Here is a 16,266-nt window from a genome sequence, read left to right on the forward strand (position 1 = left end):
TAGTACATTTAAAGAGTTGTTAATTTACTGTGACCATGGTTTCACACATGCACATTGTCTTAAGATGACATATGTTAATTTGGCATGTTAAAATAGAAATTACACAACTGAAGTTATGAACTTAGAACATTTAAAAATGTTTCGTAACTTTAAGCTCCCATTAATCTATAGCATTTTTTTTTTTTATATTATGTTGTCTTCTATATCTTTTTTTCATTTGATTTTGTCAATATATTTTGTTGGATTTTATTTGTATATTCTATCTCATATATGAATATATTGCTGTATTCACAGAGAGCTTTAAGAAAAATTCTATTAAATTTTCTTCTTAACATTCGGATAGTGTGCCTGTGCCTCATATTTGTACAAACACAGTATTTTATGCTGAAGTTAGAATAAAAAAAAACATTTATCTTTTCCACACTTTCACTTTGTAGAGAGATTTGATTGATAGTTTTATCCCCCGCTTCCCCTCAGGTGACATGTGCGTCTGGAGGTTCATTCAGCTTTTGGGTGCTCCTCCCCCTCTTCATTATTGCCCAGCCTTTCATAAATTCACGAGGAAAAACAATCAACAGAAGCTTTGTATACAATAAAGGCTCAGAAGATGAGAAAAAGAATAAAAAAAACTCTTTGCAGCAAAGAATCTTTTTTCCAGAAGAAAACAATATTTCATATAGAGTGGGCCAAATTTCTATGGAGTTTACTAGCAAAAGGACAAATTGACATGAACCATAAAATTATATGTGATCTTACTAATGTATTTTGCTTTTATTGCCAATATAAATACACACACAATGTGTGTGTGTGTGTGTGTGTGTGTGTGTGTGTGAATACCTATGCAAATACAGTCATATTTTCATCAACTTGATTCAGCAGTCAAGTTAACGTCTTGATGGGATTTAGAACTATTACTACTGTAGTCATTCACCACATATTTCTATAAGACTCTTCTACTAATGTATTGATTATTATTTAAATAAATACCGAAATATTCATTAAAAAATATTCATATACATCAATACTCGACCATAATTCATTCCAGATATTTGTTCGAACACCGAAATGTCCAACAACCAAAACAATATTTCCTCTTTAAATTAACTGAAAAAGAATTCGTTCCAGAGTTTAAAAGTCCCTTTTTATCTGTAAACTTTGAGGATTTCGTACATTTAATGGTAAAATAATGTTTATTTCTTTTTTGTTGTTCAAATAATCGTTTTAACTTCGTGTTAAGACTTTAGAAGCAAAGTTTTGTTTCTAGCGCAATTACTCTCGTCCAGAGATATGTCTGCTTTGTTCGTTATTGAAATCTACTGACCTTTTTTGTTTTTACTTTTTGGACACCTCGAAGTCTTTTGTGTGGTTCAGGTGCCACGCCGATGTGCTAAAAAATAACTCAGATATCATCTAAACTGTCGAAGGAGTTGCAATGACGCGGTTCTAAATATAACTCATCGCAGTTCAGACTCACGTGGCGAGGTCGTCGGAGTGGGGTTGGTTCGTCACACTACACTTCAAAAGTATCACAACCAGTATGAAATACAACGTTCCATTGAGGAACATCACTGCTTGTTTACATTTGAAGTGAAGCCGACGGTTTGAACACCAAAATTTCGTTCAACTATCGAGGCAAGAAAATGTCTAATTTTTGGTTCGAACACTGAAACATTCGACATCCGAGGTATCACTATTTTGATAGGGAGAAATAACCTGCTGGGTAAGGTTCACTTGTTTGAATCAAGAAAAAGTAGCTTTATAAGGCCAGTTAAATACAAAAATATGTAAAAAGACAAAATCCAAAATATCCTCTTTCTGTTGACTATATCTCATCCTATCTCTCGAGTTACAAATTAAATAATATTACTACTTGTGATGAGATTTTCTTTTGTTTATAATACCTATTCCAATGTTACTGTTTTCTTTTATTACTTTTAAACTCAAAGAGAGAAAGAGTGATGAAAACGAGCACGATGGACACCATAAAAGTAGAATGAAAGAGTCAAACAGCATAGTGAGAGAGAATGAGACTGATAGAAAATTAATAAAAAAATTGATAAATTATTTGCATATTACGGTTGATTAGAACAACAGGGACTCTTTTAATCAAATATAACTCATTATGCTATTAAACAATAATAGATATTATCAATACACATGAAGAATGGTGGCGGTTACATCGGCCGAAATGTTGGGAGAATAACACTAAAGATGTAAACAGTAGGTGGAACAATCCAAATAATACATACTATCAATTCTCAACACAAAAATTCAGAAACATTATATCAAATCGGTACGGACACAAATTAATATCAAAATGACTCGACACTCTTTCCGTTTAATAAGCACATCACACTTTTTGAATTCTACCGAGTGTAGTTTGTCAGATAAAAAAGGACAAAACCTTTCTTTCCAATATTTAACATGAACAACAATTGCCAAACATTTTTTTGTTGTTTTTCTTCTTTTTTTTTATTACATTTTCACCCCAAACAAGGCACATTGCCACTTTGGTGTAGGGGGTTACTATCAGGGGCAACAACTACTAAGTACTATGTTGGGATTTGGCCAGCAAGATGTCGGTCACGTTACACTTGAACTTCTGCATGTCAGTACAGTTGGGGAAGCAGTGGCCTGGAATGGAATTCCAGAGTTTAGCGGTTCTGGGGAAGAAACTACTGGAGTAGAAAGATCTTTTACATCTAGGGATCTCTACTGTGTGGGCATGGGATTTAGCTGTCTGTCAGGTTTGCTGAGGGTGTCTACATCGTGGGGGCACAAGTATCTGCAGTTCGCCAGAGCATTCACCATTAAAATACTTGTAGAACAGGCAGAGGGATGCAACATCACGTCGATGGGACAGAGGCTGAAGCTAAGATGCCAGTTCAGGGCCTATCAGATTTGCGACTCTTGTCTAGGAGCGAGAGACTAGTAGCAGATGCTCCAGCCCAAATGTGACAGCAATACTCCATACATGGGCGAAATACACCTGAAGAAGGTTACATTAGCCGAAACGTTGTGAGAATAACATCCAATATGAGAACTGAATAATTTGTCTGTCAACTTATGCAGCTAAGTGTCATTTTTTATTTTATAGTACACAACAAAGGTACATCAGAGAAGAGCTTCAGAGAAACACAATCAAATGTTCAGAGAAATGAAAACCCAACACAGGAAAACTATTGAAAGATCCACGCTATATACTCCTTCATTTAAGCATTTTATATAATCAAAGTTATTAAAGGTTTGGAAACAATTTCTCAAAAATAAAAATAAAAAGTTGACAATATTCTGTTATCAAAGAGGATGTTTAACAGTCAACAGCAGCGAGTGAAAAATGTTTGTGCAAGAAAAGACAAAAAAAAGGGGTAGCAATCCTAACAACGCCAATATGATTACAGTAGTCCCTTTTATGATGAAACCTAATTTTGTTTCTCAAGTGAGTAATTAAAATACTTTATTGTGCTTAGATTGGCAAGTTAATTATCCGGGTTCTAATTAGTTGCGAGTCTATCAGCAGACATTTTAATGTATAAGTATTGCTTAATTCAAGCAAGAGTTTCTCAACTAGATATCAATTCGAGGCCTGGTATGTATATACAAATCATCCTTCTCCAAAAAGTATTTTTCAGTCTATTTCCGTTCTGTAGAGGTTGCAATATTTAAAAAAATCAATGCAGCATAAGAAAAACATTAATTATACATAAAAAATGAATACAACAAGTCTCCTGAGATTCCTATCATTAAAAACGAAAATGCTTTTGATGCAACATGTTTTTAATATATCAGATAATTAGGTTTTAATAACTTTATTTCAATACAAGATAATTTAGTTATCAGGCAAATTAAAAATTAGATCATGAGATTACTAATAGGGTTCATTAATATCACATTCAATATCGAAAATGATCATTTCAATTAAAATAGCTTTAATAAAATAAGATAAAACCTATATTTTGCCTGCCCTGACATTTACACTGATAATTTGGTGACACTAAATTCCCATTCACCAGTGTGCGTGTTTTATTTTATAAATGGGTTCACTCTTCTATTATATGTGTATGTGTACTTTAAATAATTCTATACAGAATCCATTTAAATGTTCTCCATCTTGTAATAAGTAAAAAGAAAATAAATTGCAAAATTAGCCAATTATAAAAATTTGAATAGTCCCATTAATTTTGTGAAATATTATTGTAATTACTGCTTTAATATTAATAAGGGATGAAGATGTTATCTTAAAGGTTATTTTGCTTCAGTATTCTTAAAGATATCTTTCAAGTCGCCCCCACATTGCAAATAAGAGAAAAATAGAATAGAAGGATAAATTAGAGAGAATTACAATCTTTAGTTTATTTTAATTAACTTCATTCAGTTTTTTTCCAACTCATGCAAAATCTAAAAGCTGATCTTAGACAAAAGACATTAACTTATAAGAAGGTTTACATAATTCACGTGTCTTGAACTGTTATACTCATCTTGGTTACTGTCGCTTTCACATACTTAGGCTACTTTTGATAGGTTTGGGGGCACTTACTATGTTGCTCTCATTGTGCCAAGAAAAATAAGTATCTCCTAAATGAATAAAACTTGGGTTATGATCTAAAAAATGTGAAAAAAATTGTCAGTTATCCTACAATATATTTTGATAATGCATGTTTTAATGTATTATCATAGCAATCCCGCCATATGACAACATTATTACTTCACCTTGTAATAAAGCACCTAAACATCCTTCGAAACTGAAAAAGATGATTAGGCACAGCAGCACTTTTGCTGTCAACAGTGAATACAAATTAGCAAGATTGTGTGATGAAAGGACCATTCTTGCTTAATGTTCTTGTGTTATTATCTCCTTTAGCGAAATACAGGGTGGATCGATAAAGTTGTCACCCTAGAAAAGACATGATGATTCCATTTCCATTTGATGAAAACCGATTTTCTTTTTTTTTTGTTACAGACCATCTACTAGTTGGTCGGTTTTGTACAAATCCCAAAAGCGATAGGAGCCTTCTATCATATCTGAAACTGACACAATGTTCAAGGAGTAAGATGGGAGATGCTCCGCTGTACAACTCATGCTTTCTAACGATTCAAATTATGACAACAGAACCATTGCCACATTCTCAAAACCCAAATTTCGATTGTTCAATGCTTGAGGGCATAGCTCAATGCATCAGACGACCATTTTCGGCCACGGTTATGGTCTTTGGTGTGGTTTCAAGTGAGGGCCACATCATGCTACCTCACATCTTTGAAGTCGGCTTGAAAGTCAACCAAAACGTACCTGGATAAGCTGAAGAGTGTGATGATTTCTGGCAGACCCTGAGTGTGGTAACAGGACTTGGCACCAGCCTACAAGTCGAAAGAGACCCAGGCTTGATTTCAAAAGAAGTGCTATGACTCTCACCGGTGCACTCCTTCCTTGACCTAAACCAGTTTGACTACTTTGTTTGGTAATAGATCGAGAATATCACCAACATGACGTCTCACAACACCAAAGACAGCCTGATCACCACCATCCACTGAGAATTCGCCAAGCTCTCACCAGCGTTTATGGAAAGGGCATGCTCCCAGTTGTGGACCTGTATTGAGGTGGTGATTGAGGCGGCTTCAGTGAGTAGATGTCAGCTCTACTACATAATCTTGTTGCCTAAATTAATTTTTTTCAATAAAAGTTTTAAAATAAAGCTGTAGTGTTTTTTCTTTAGGGTGAGAATTTCATCATTCCAACCTGTACAGTTGTTAAGCATACCAAGAACTTCTTGAACTGTCAGGAAACATAAAATATTCTGCAGTTGTATCATATATATGTTACAACCTAGTTTTTGGGATTAAACCAATCATGGTTGATTAGTTGAAAGCAAAACATAGGTTTACAGAAAAGTGTTAAAATAGTCCTGCTTGATGGTTGCTTCGCCAGTCTGATAGCCTGGTTCATCGCAGATGTCTTATGTCATAGCTTGCAACAATTTCAGAATTTAAAAGTATCCCTCCCCCACACTTATTTCTTGTAACCGATACTACGATAAGACATGCATGTCCACTAACTGCATTTAGGCTATTAAAGATAGGAATGTAGAACTTGGTATAAATGATCACCTGCCCATATCAATTGACATAAGCAGGTCATTTTTTTTTTTAATCTTTATAAAAGATACACTTTGCATGATAACCCTCATGCAATTACTGAGTGGCATTCTATTTTAATAGTGTTATTTGTTTATTTTTCTGTGTTTTTGTGAGCACGATTTTGGCCTTTTCTTTCCAATGATCACACCAATTGAAAATTCAGCTCTGTATTTTAAGTGATGATGAAATGGGGATATAAAGAATTGAATCCCTATAAGATCGAATAAATACAATGTTATCAGAATTTAATTTTCTATTGTTACACACACACACATATATATATATATATATATATATATATATATATATATATATATATATATATAAAAGAAAGTAAGCGTTTACGCATAATATCAAATTTTTAATCAAACAAATAGTTGAAACCATTGCCAAAAGGGAAAATATGATGGAAAAAATGAAATCTGCTTCGTTGGAAACCTTAACCCTGATCTAATAATTATTTTTTAAAAAACAAACATTTTCACCTGGTCAAAATGATACGACCACTTTAATAAAATTGGCTAGTTTTGAAAAAATGAATACGAAAAGCTTTCTATGTTACTTTTAGTAACATAGAAAGCTTTTCGTATTCATTTTTATTCAACTTGATAGTGGATACAAAACATCTTGCTAAATTATAAATGGCAAAAGGGAAACCATTATTAGAGTTTGAGAGAGGAAGGATCTTTGAGCTTAATAGGGGTGGACTCTCTCATAGATCCATTGCAAACGAAGTAAATCGTAGCAAAACGGTCATCACAAATTTTTTAAGAAATCCAGATCAATATGGGCACAATAAGAGTCCAGGTCGACCAAAAATAAAAAATAACCCCATTACTGGATGGCCGTATCAGAAGAAGTTTAAATAAAACTCCAATATGAGCTCAAGTCGATTGAAAAGCCAAACAGCAGTAGAATGTAGTCCTAAAACCATCAGAAGGCATTTGAAAATGAAGGGTTTCAATCATTTAAAGCGACTGCAGAAACCACGTCTTCTTGAACAGCACAAACCTAACCGACTTAAATATGCCGCTAAATACCAGACTTGGGATGAAGAGAAATGGGAAAATGTAATTTTCTCCGATGAGAAAAAGTTTAATCTAGATGGTCTACATGGATTTCAACACTATTGGCATGATAAAAATTTGCCTAAAGAGACTTTTTCAACTCGGCATAGTGAAGGAGGGTCTTGAATGATCTGGGGTGCTTTCTCGTCAGCTGGGACCCTAAAGTTGCAAGTAGTGAAAGGCCGGCAAACATCATTGAAGTACATTTCAATGCTTGAAATGCTTCTATCAGGACTGAAGGTCCACGTCTGTGTGGAAGAAATTAGATTTTCCAGCAAGACAATGCTGCGATACACACTTCTTGACAAGCACGAGAATACTTTTCTTCAAATAATATAGAATTGTTAGATCATCCAGCATGTTCTCCGGACCTCAATCCCATTGAAAATCTTTGGGGATAGATGGCAAAAGAAGTGTTCAAGGATGAAACCCAGTATGATTTGATAAAGGAACTTTCTGATTCAGTTTTCAATACATGGGATAAAATTCCTTCGCAACTGATAAAAAACTTAGTCACAAAACTTTTGCTGGGGGTGTAGCTTCAGATACCGCTATGTCACATTCATCTGATGAGTCGTAAGAGAACAAAACTTATGAGTCATATTTTGTTCATGGATACTTATATTTAAAAATATATACTCAGCGAAAGGAGCATCATTTTGTTGAAGAAAAAATAATTTAGGTAAATGTTTTTCATATGAATAGCTGAATATGTTCAAGTATCCAAAATAACACACACACACACATATATATATATATATATATATATATATATATATATATATATATATATATATATATATAGGCAGCATTCGTTCTTTTGACCTTATTTCGTTAAATATGGCGGAAAATTTATGTGTATACTTTTGTTTTGATCGTTTCTAATTTCTGTTCTAGCTTATGTATCTGCTGTAATGGCTTGTATCTCTAGTACTTTCAGATCCCTCTGGTTGTTATTGAGTAAAAATATTGTGTTAAGTAATTTATAAGTAGTTTTGGTGGAAATTACGTGATGGTTATAGCATTAATAATTACTAATACTATAACTATCATGTGATTTCTGCCCAAAAAGTTAGATATGAGTAAATATTTTTATGTACAAAATGCACACAAAACTTATAAATTATGTGATTATTATGGATGTTGAAACAAATCTGGGAAGTATAAGGCTTCCAAATTTTTATATTTGGTTTTAATTTTATACACAAAATCTGACTAGCAAAAATAGAGTTGTAATACTACACATCTAGACAAGGTTAGATTTACATCTCTAAAAATTCATACTTAAGTTATCCACAATGGATTTGTAGTGATTAAAAACAGTGATTAACAATCAGTTCTAACCGTATTTTTTTCTCTAGCAGTTGAAGGTTTAACTCTTACTACAGCCGATAATAACTAAAAAAATAAACACAAGCTGATTACAGCTGACAAAACAAGAACAATCTCTCCGTAGGTTAAATAAAGGATTCAGTTTGAAATTCTGTATAGGTTCTTAGTTCGAAAAGGTCACGTAAAGAAGGTCAAAGTTTTCATCAACCGAAACTTTGTGTTACTTTGAATCAAGATGAGTAGATAAGTAAAGATTACCAGTATATATATATATATATATATATATATATATATATATATATATATATATATATATATATATACACTTACAGTGTAAACTTCAAAAGGTTAATCAATGATACATGATGGTGTATCAAAACTGACTAGCATGAATATCATAGCAAAATATGAAATAGGTTATACCAAGTTCAAATCCCAGCAAATCTATTTATGTACCAATACTATTAGGAAAGTTATTCTTCTTCCGTTTCTTATGGGTAAAATAGCAAACAGTGTTTAACCAATCGTATGCAATGAATTGCTTACAGTACCTGTGTTTTGGAAAAAAAAAGAGATGATATGCCAAAAAACAGAAAAAAACAAATTAGAATGAAAACTATCGTAGAAATGTTAATTGAATTATTGTTGATATATGTCGATGGGAATCCTGTTTGATATTTTAGTAGTACCATATACATTTGTTTATAACAATGCAAACAATAAGGCCCTTTTAAAAATAAAATATGGTTTTATTTGAGTTATTTGGACTATGGTTTTAATCTTGGATTTTATTTGCACAATTGTTTTATCAATATAAGCTCTTATCTAATCGCTTTGCTGAACTCCATAAGAACCTGTAACGTGATAATGGTTCTACGTAATAATCAGTTCTAAATTATAGTCTTCTGAATGTTCAAAGTTCAATCCGTAGCAAGAACGATAGTACGAATACAATTATGAATTAGTCTATTCGGTCATGGTTGACGGAAAAAACAGGCTACACTTGTGGATTAAATACAAGGTTCAATATGGATTCTCGCATTCAATAAAAAGACGGTCAGGAGTTTCATCAGTGGAAAAAATGAGAATATTAGGCTAAATAATCCACAAAAATACACATTATCATTCTTCATCTGAAAAAATCCAAAACATAAAAACGATTTTAAGCATTAAAACCCCCACGTGCAAACATACGCTTTCGTATAAGAACGTAAATTCAAAGCAATTGCGGCGTCATTCATATCATAGTACGAAATGAAAATAATAAAAATTAATACTAGTTCTGTGATGCTTGAAAATTCAGTATTTAATAAATGAAAACCGAAAATAATACCAACGCATAATACAAATTAGAAGGAAATTACAATTATAAAAAAACACAAGCTATAACACAAGTTACAATATAACTATTACAAAAAGTAAAGTTAATAACAAAATGTTGACATTATAAAGTATTAGCGGGGGTACCCGGCGTTGCCCGAGTGTTTGTTTCCGGGACGGGGGGGGAGTTTTAAAAAATGTTATGGTAGGTAAGTAGGAAGGATCAAACCCGGAATCATGAGTAAAAGTAGGAAAATAAAGTGTGAAAAAAAATAAAAAAAACATCTGCAACGTTAACAGTTCGGCCACCAAGAAAAGTCCATTCCAGTTGTTTAGGAAAAAAAAAAAAAAAAAAAAAAAAACGACTACGGTAGGTCGGCGCGAACGTGAAAATATAATGTGAATTTTCCAGCACGCTAACCACTACGCCACAGAGCACTGCAGCTTAGTTTAGTGATTTTAAATAACTTCACATGAAAGAACTACGAAGCCAAACCGGTGTTCTCTTAACTGTTCCTTGTGAACGATCCCCAAACGGTGTTAAGTGGTGGCAGGGGGAGGAGGAATTTATTAGAGAGAAAATATTTTACCACTTCCATTGATCTTAACCGATTTTGGCCGTGACTTCTCAGCAGAAAAAGTATAGAAATCTAAGATTATCGAGGAATTTGAGAAATAATAAGCCTATAACACACCTCAGATATTGTTCTGCCGTTAGTGCATATTATATTTGCATGAAATATCTTGATTTTTAATCCTATTAAGGTCAAAATCAGACGGGAAAAAATGAGTTCATTTTATTTATATAGAGATTAAAACATGGAATGTAATAGAAAGCGGTACTTGTACAGTTTACTCCAGACATTCAAATATGAAAATATCGAAAAAAGGTTATATTGTACATATCCGTTTTGGACTGAAGATCTCCGAAAAAAAATTTCATTTAATTTGATCGAGTAGTTTTTTTTTTTTTTTTTTTTTTTTTTACAGCGGAAAAACACGTTCTTCTGAGAGCGCATTAAAGTCATCCATTATGGAATTTGTTAAACACGCCACGGGGAGATAACTCCAGTTAAAGCGCTGACACCTCCTCCACATCTTTAATACTAGCTTTTCTTCCTAAAAATCCAACCTTTTGCTCAGTATCATAACAAATTGTTTTTCTCTGTAAAAAAAAAAAAAAAAAAAAAAAAATACTTGATGAAATTAAGTGAATTTTTTGTCGGAGAACTTCGTTCCATACCGGATACATGCAATATAACCTTTTTTCGATATTTTCTTTTTTTAATGTCTTGATTAAACTGTACAACTTCCTAGAAAGCAATAATGCATTAGAAAAAAATTTTAAATGGTAAAATTTACTCAAAATAGTGTTGAACTTATTTAACTTTATTGTGCTAATTTTACATTCTAAAATAATATTAAATGCTTAGTTTCCGTTTTAATAAATAAATAAAATATACAGTGCCAATGATACGATATTATACAGGAAAAATATTTTGCTTGCATTAATGAGCTTCCGTATTTAAAAACCTGGTGCTTCTCCAGAATTTAAACCGAGCCAAACCGATTTTTACCGAAGTCAACGTTAGGATTGGGATTGATTTATTTAAAATCAATAAACAGTTTGGTTCAAATTTCGTAAAAATACCGAAAATTTGAACTCAAAATTGTAAAACCGTTGTTGATAATTGTCACTGTCTGGAATAAAATATGTCGTTTCAGTGACTTATTTTCCAGAATATGTAATTATTGTTTATGGGTTTGCTAATTTTTACAAATGGCTTTTAAAAGTTTTATTTACAACGTTTATTAAAAATATTCGGGGATTTAGCAGAGATGCCAACAAAGGACTAAGGAAAAAATAAAATATGCAAAAAAATAAATATTATAGCCAATAAAAGTTATTTTTGTACCTACGTGGCTTACTTCATTTTGTGTTTTAAAGTACTTTTAAAGTATCTTTTATAACTAAAAAAATATTCGGTTTTTACGAGCGGTTTTGCAAGAAGATCACGGCCTACATGGAAAACAAACCTGCCGACTTTGTAAAATCGCTAGTAAAATTGAATATTTGAGAATTAAAAAAATGGCATTTAAAACTACTTTAAAACACACATAAAAAATAAGCCAGGTAAGTACAAAAGTAACTTTTCTTTGCTATGGAAAAAATTTATTTATTGTATATTTTTTCTCGCCCTTTTCCCATTTGTTGGCTCCTCTACTAAATGCCTATACTGTTTAGTTTGCAAAAGAATGTACTTGCAATCATCGTAGAATTACAAATCCTTAAAGCAAAACTTTTGTAAAAAAAAAAAAAAAATAGCTTCAAAGTTTTTATTGTTTTAGGTGCTAAGGCACTTACTGATCCGCGCTATTTTTTAAAATCGTATTTCCAAGTTTAATTAAAGTTTTATGATGTTTTTTATTCAATTGTAAGGTTAAAAGTACAGAATAGTTACAAAACACCCTCTCCATGTTAATAATGACTTTTTAAATAATAACGTTATTATTTCAGTACGGACCAATAAGTGCACGAGTACTTTGTTTTAATATCAACAAATTGTTGAAAGGAATGGGCACCCAAAGTGCCTTGTGTTGACGAAGAATCTCAAGTCAGCCTCGGAAATGTCCAATGTAATTCATGATTTGAAAGCAATGAAAAATGTAAAAAAGTAGACGACAATTGAGATAGAAAAGATTAGGTTATCGAGTAAAAGTGCACTGGGAGACCACCCGAAGACTTACCTTTAAGAAAGTTGATATTTTTTAATTTTTTTTTTACTATATAACTGTTTACATGTGTATTCAGGTCTGCTGCGAACAAATATCAGTTTATTTTATCACTGACAAAAATTATTTACAAAAGTAACACATTCACTAGCCCGTGGTTACTAGTATAGTTATGTCTGGCCGCCATTTTTTTAAAAAAAACCTTTCATATACAACGTGAAGTGGGTACGCATGTGCAGAAAATTTCAGTTATTGCAAACAGACGGAATAGACACCCCCAACCGCTCCATGTTTAGAACGGTTTTCAGAATAGACACCTCCAACCTTGTCAGAATACCCAAAAACCTAGAAAAGTTGATATGTAAAATGTGAACGGTGAGTTGAATGCAACGCACAACAAAAATTAAATTTTCGTTCCATTTTTTAAACAACTGTAAAACAGCGTTCTCCGCAAGTTTTACAAAAAACTTCCATAACCCTTTACTTTTTCGAAATGAATTTAAAAAGATGGCGGTCATTGTATAAAAGCTATTATAGAAAGCATTAGATTTTACGGTGTTACTATTGTACATTATTCTTGTCAGCGAGAATATAAAATGTTATATTTGTTTGCAGCAGTCCCTAATACACCTGTAAACAGTTGAATAGCAAAAAAAGAGAAAAAAATCAACTTTTCAAAGGTAAATATTCAGCTGGTTCCCCAGTGCACTTTCACCTTCTATTCATTATAAATACTAGCAACATATGATAAATATTTGAGTCACGAAATACTAATGAAAGCAGAAATCCGTTCAATTCTCTTTCATTAAATTTAAGTAAAGTGTTCTTTATTGCTACAACAGCACAAACTTGCATAATTAACGAAGATACTAACATTTTTAAAGAAATTTTAAAAGTTTTATTTCGTATTTCACTTACCATGAATTTTGTCTTTTTATTTACTTCAGCTAAAAGGCAAACTTTCTTATGTCATTTATTCCAGAGCAAATAACTCAAAATTACCAGATCGTGAATAAGTTTTAAATATCTTTATAAAAACGGAAGAGTTCATTTTGAAAAGCGATTTCAAAAACCATTTCTTATTTATCTTTTATATACTTCTCGATAATATATATTTAAATGCAATACACGTGTTAACTAGATGAAGTTTTTTGTTTTTACTGGGAAGGTAACTTCTCACAGCCTGGAGGCCATTCTAGGATAAGGATTAAATGTTAGGTAGATGGTGAGATCAAAAGTTCAGAGAACTTTATAGGGTCAGATTATCTAAGAGGACATCTAAACAGGAATTTATCACATTGGACTTGAAGACGACCATATTATAGTCAGCAGGGAGGCAGACCCGCGGTATTGCATCCCACAGATGGACAGTTCTATGAAAGAAACTCTGCTCCTGAAATATTTCATTAGTTGTAGGCACAGATAGAGAATGTGGGAAGTTGTTTTCAGTAGTTGCAGCTAGGCGTGTATTTGTTGTGAACGTTTTATGGGAAAGGATCATAGATTGGAGCTCAGTCGATTATTTACAATAAAAGTAATGATAGAGCAGAAAAAAGTTGCAACATCTCTCCTGTGAGAAAAAGGAAGTAGAGTGGCAGAAAGGTCATCACTGATTAAATTTCAAAGACGGTTTTACACCCTATTAAAGCAGTAAAAGGTACTCTTAGGAGCTCAACCCCAGATGTGGCAACAGTACTCCATTTTAGGATGTATTTAACTCTTGTACAGGTAGCGGATCGCGTCTGGAATGAGATAATTTCTGGAGTGATAGAACAATCCCACGATTTTTCCAGTGATTTTGGCGATGGATTTGATGTAGGTCTTTGATTTCAGGTCACAGATAAAGGTCAATTCTAGAGGTCTGTCAAAGCAGGGTGGTTCTTCAAGGCAAAAGCCATTCATTTCAAAGACTGCAAAGTGGTGATATGAGGTGATAAAAATATAGAAGTTTGATTTTGGATGTATTAAAGTTGACTAGCCATTTTTTTACACCATTGTACCACATGGTCCAGGTTGGAGGAGAGTGTTGCCAAAGATGGTAGTATCGTCTGCATAGATGGTGAGGAATGAACACAGTATATGATTTGGGATATCGTTGATAAAAGTCAGGAAGAGAGTTGGGCCATGAGGCACACCAGAATTAATACAGTAAGCCTCAGACATTCGTCCATCAACAACTACTTTAATATACCTTTCAGGTGAGAAAAGATTTTATGGTTTAGAGCACATTTTCAACTATTCCGTAGCTTGAAAATCTTATGAAGTAGACCTTTGATCAAGAAGCTTGGTATGTGGGGAAAAGATAATAAATAAATGGTTTTAAAAACATGTAACTGTTTTCTTTTTTTATATATATATGCAAATTAGATTGTTATTAAGAATAATCCAAGTAACATATAGATTTTCCTTATCTCTCATGGACACTTGCCTAGCGTAATAATATACTGGCAGGGGGTGATGCTGGTAAAGTGGTTAAACCGACTAACAACATAGGTGTACCGAATTGGAATTCATTTCGTGCCACAAAAATAATTTCACTTAGAGATGTTGACAACATTCACATTGTCCCTAACTAGAATGATATATGGGAAATGAATCCCACCAATACACATCTGATTCATACAGAATGAATGAATGGTGTTTAACAACAACTATAACCAACAGTGGCAGTGGGAATTGACGTAAATATAGAGTGAAATAAGTGATGGAATCAGGTAATTTCCATATGTATCTTAGATAGTAAAACAAAAGAAAAAAAAAACAGTGAAGAAACTAACAAAAGAAGAAAAAATTAGGATAAATATTAAGAGTATTTCATTGATGCTGCTGCTGTTGTGCTTGGTGTTTCATTCATTTATTTATTATAAATCAAATGGTTATGTTGGACATTCGTTTCCCCAGAATCTTTCTAATTAAAATTCTTTCTAGAAAGCCATGGGAGGGACCAAATGAAGGTTGCCAACATCATTAATTGAAAGTGTTTCTGTGCAACGAACTGGATTAGAACTAGGCACAACCGAGTTGTCAATCTGCGTCAATAACCACAAGAACCACCGTCACCTCTCTGGTGTTTTTTGTATTATTAGACCGATATACTGTTCAGGAGAGACAGAGAAAATGTATAGTTTATTTGGGTTTTTAGCCTGATCTAGTGTTCAAAATAAATTGAGAAATGTACATGATTATGAAATACAAGTGTACACCCTTCGTAAAATATTTGGCTTCATCAGTGTTCACACTAATATGTATATTTACATAAAATAACGTCTCAATCGGTAAAGTTAAAAAATAAATAAGAAAGAAAATCTCTCAAACTTGAGAGTGTAAAAAAGAAGGGAAAAAGCATATCAATAAAAATAAATAGAAACAGAAAGAAAAGAAAGAAAATATATCATTGTGAGTATTGAGTAAACTTTCTCTTTCCAAATTGATTTCAGGAGGTGGAGAGGGGTTTTGATTTCCTATTTGCTTTCTCGTTACCCATAAACTCTTGAAATAGGTTCATCCGGCAGTTTTTTGCTTGCTAACGTTTGGATGATGAATATTTATCGTATATATACAATGAAATGCAGGTTGGTCTTTATTAGTCTTTTTTAATAGCGGAGGATTATGGCCGCAAGTTTGTTATGATAAAAATGTGTTCACTATTGAAAGCGAAACAACTATGATCAGGTCAGGCGGT

The 16,266-nt window shown here is 32.7% G+C and overlaps 1 protein-coding gene across 13 annotated transcripts in view; it reads right to left on the reverse strand.

Annotated features, from left to right (window-relative positions):
• Positions 1-16,266, reverse strand: part of LOC145284706 (uncharacterized) — a 2,222,015-nt gene that overhangs the window by 776,146 nt on the left and 1,429,603 nt on the right. The window contains exon 1 of one of the 13 annotated variants that reach the window (XM_080133606.1): positions 13,503-13,573. The exons of the other annotated variants lie outside the window; for them this stretch is intronic. The gene's annotated coding sequence lies outside the window, so the exon portion shown is untranslated. Of the gene's footprint in view, positions 1-13,502; positions 13,574-16,266 lie in introns of those variants that run through there. 13 annotated transcript variants of the gene reach the window in all.

This window comes from Euprymna scolopes, chromosome 9, assembly GCF_053919585.1.
Source record: "Euprymna scolopes isolate OS-2025 chromosome 9, ASM5391958v1, whole genome shotgun sequence".
In the NCBI taxonomy this organism is placed as follows: domain Eukaryota; kingdom Metazoa; phylum Mollusca; class Cephalopoda; order Sepiida; family Sepiolidae; genus Euprymna; species Euprymna scolopes.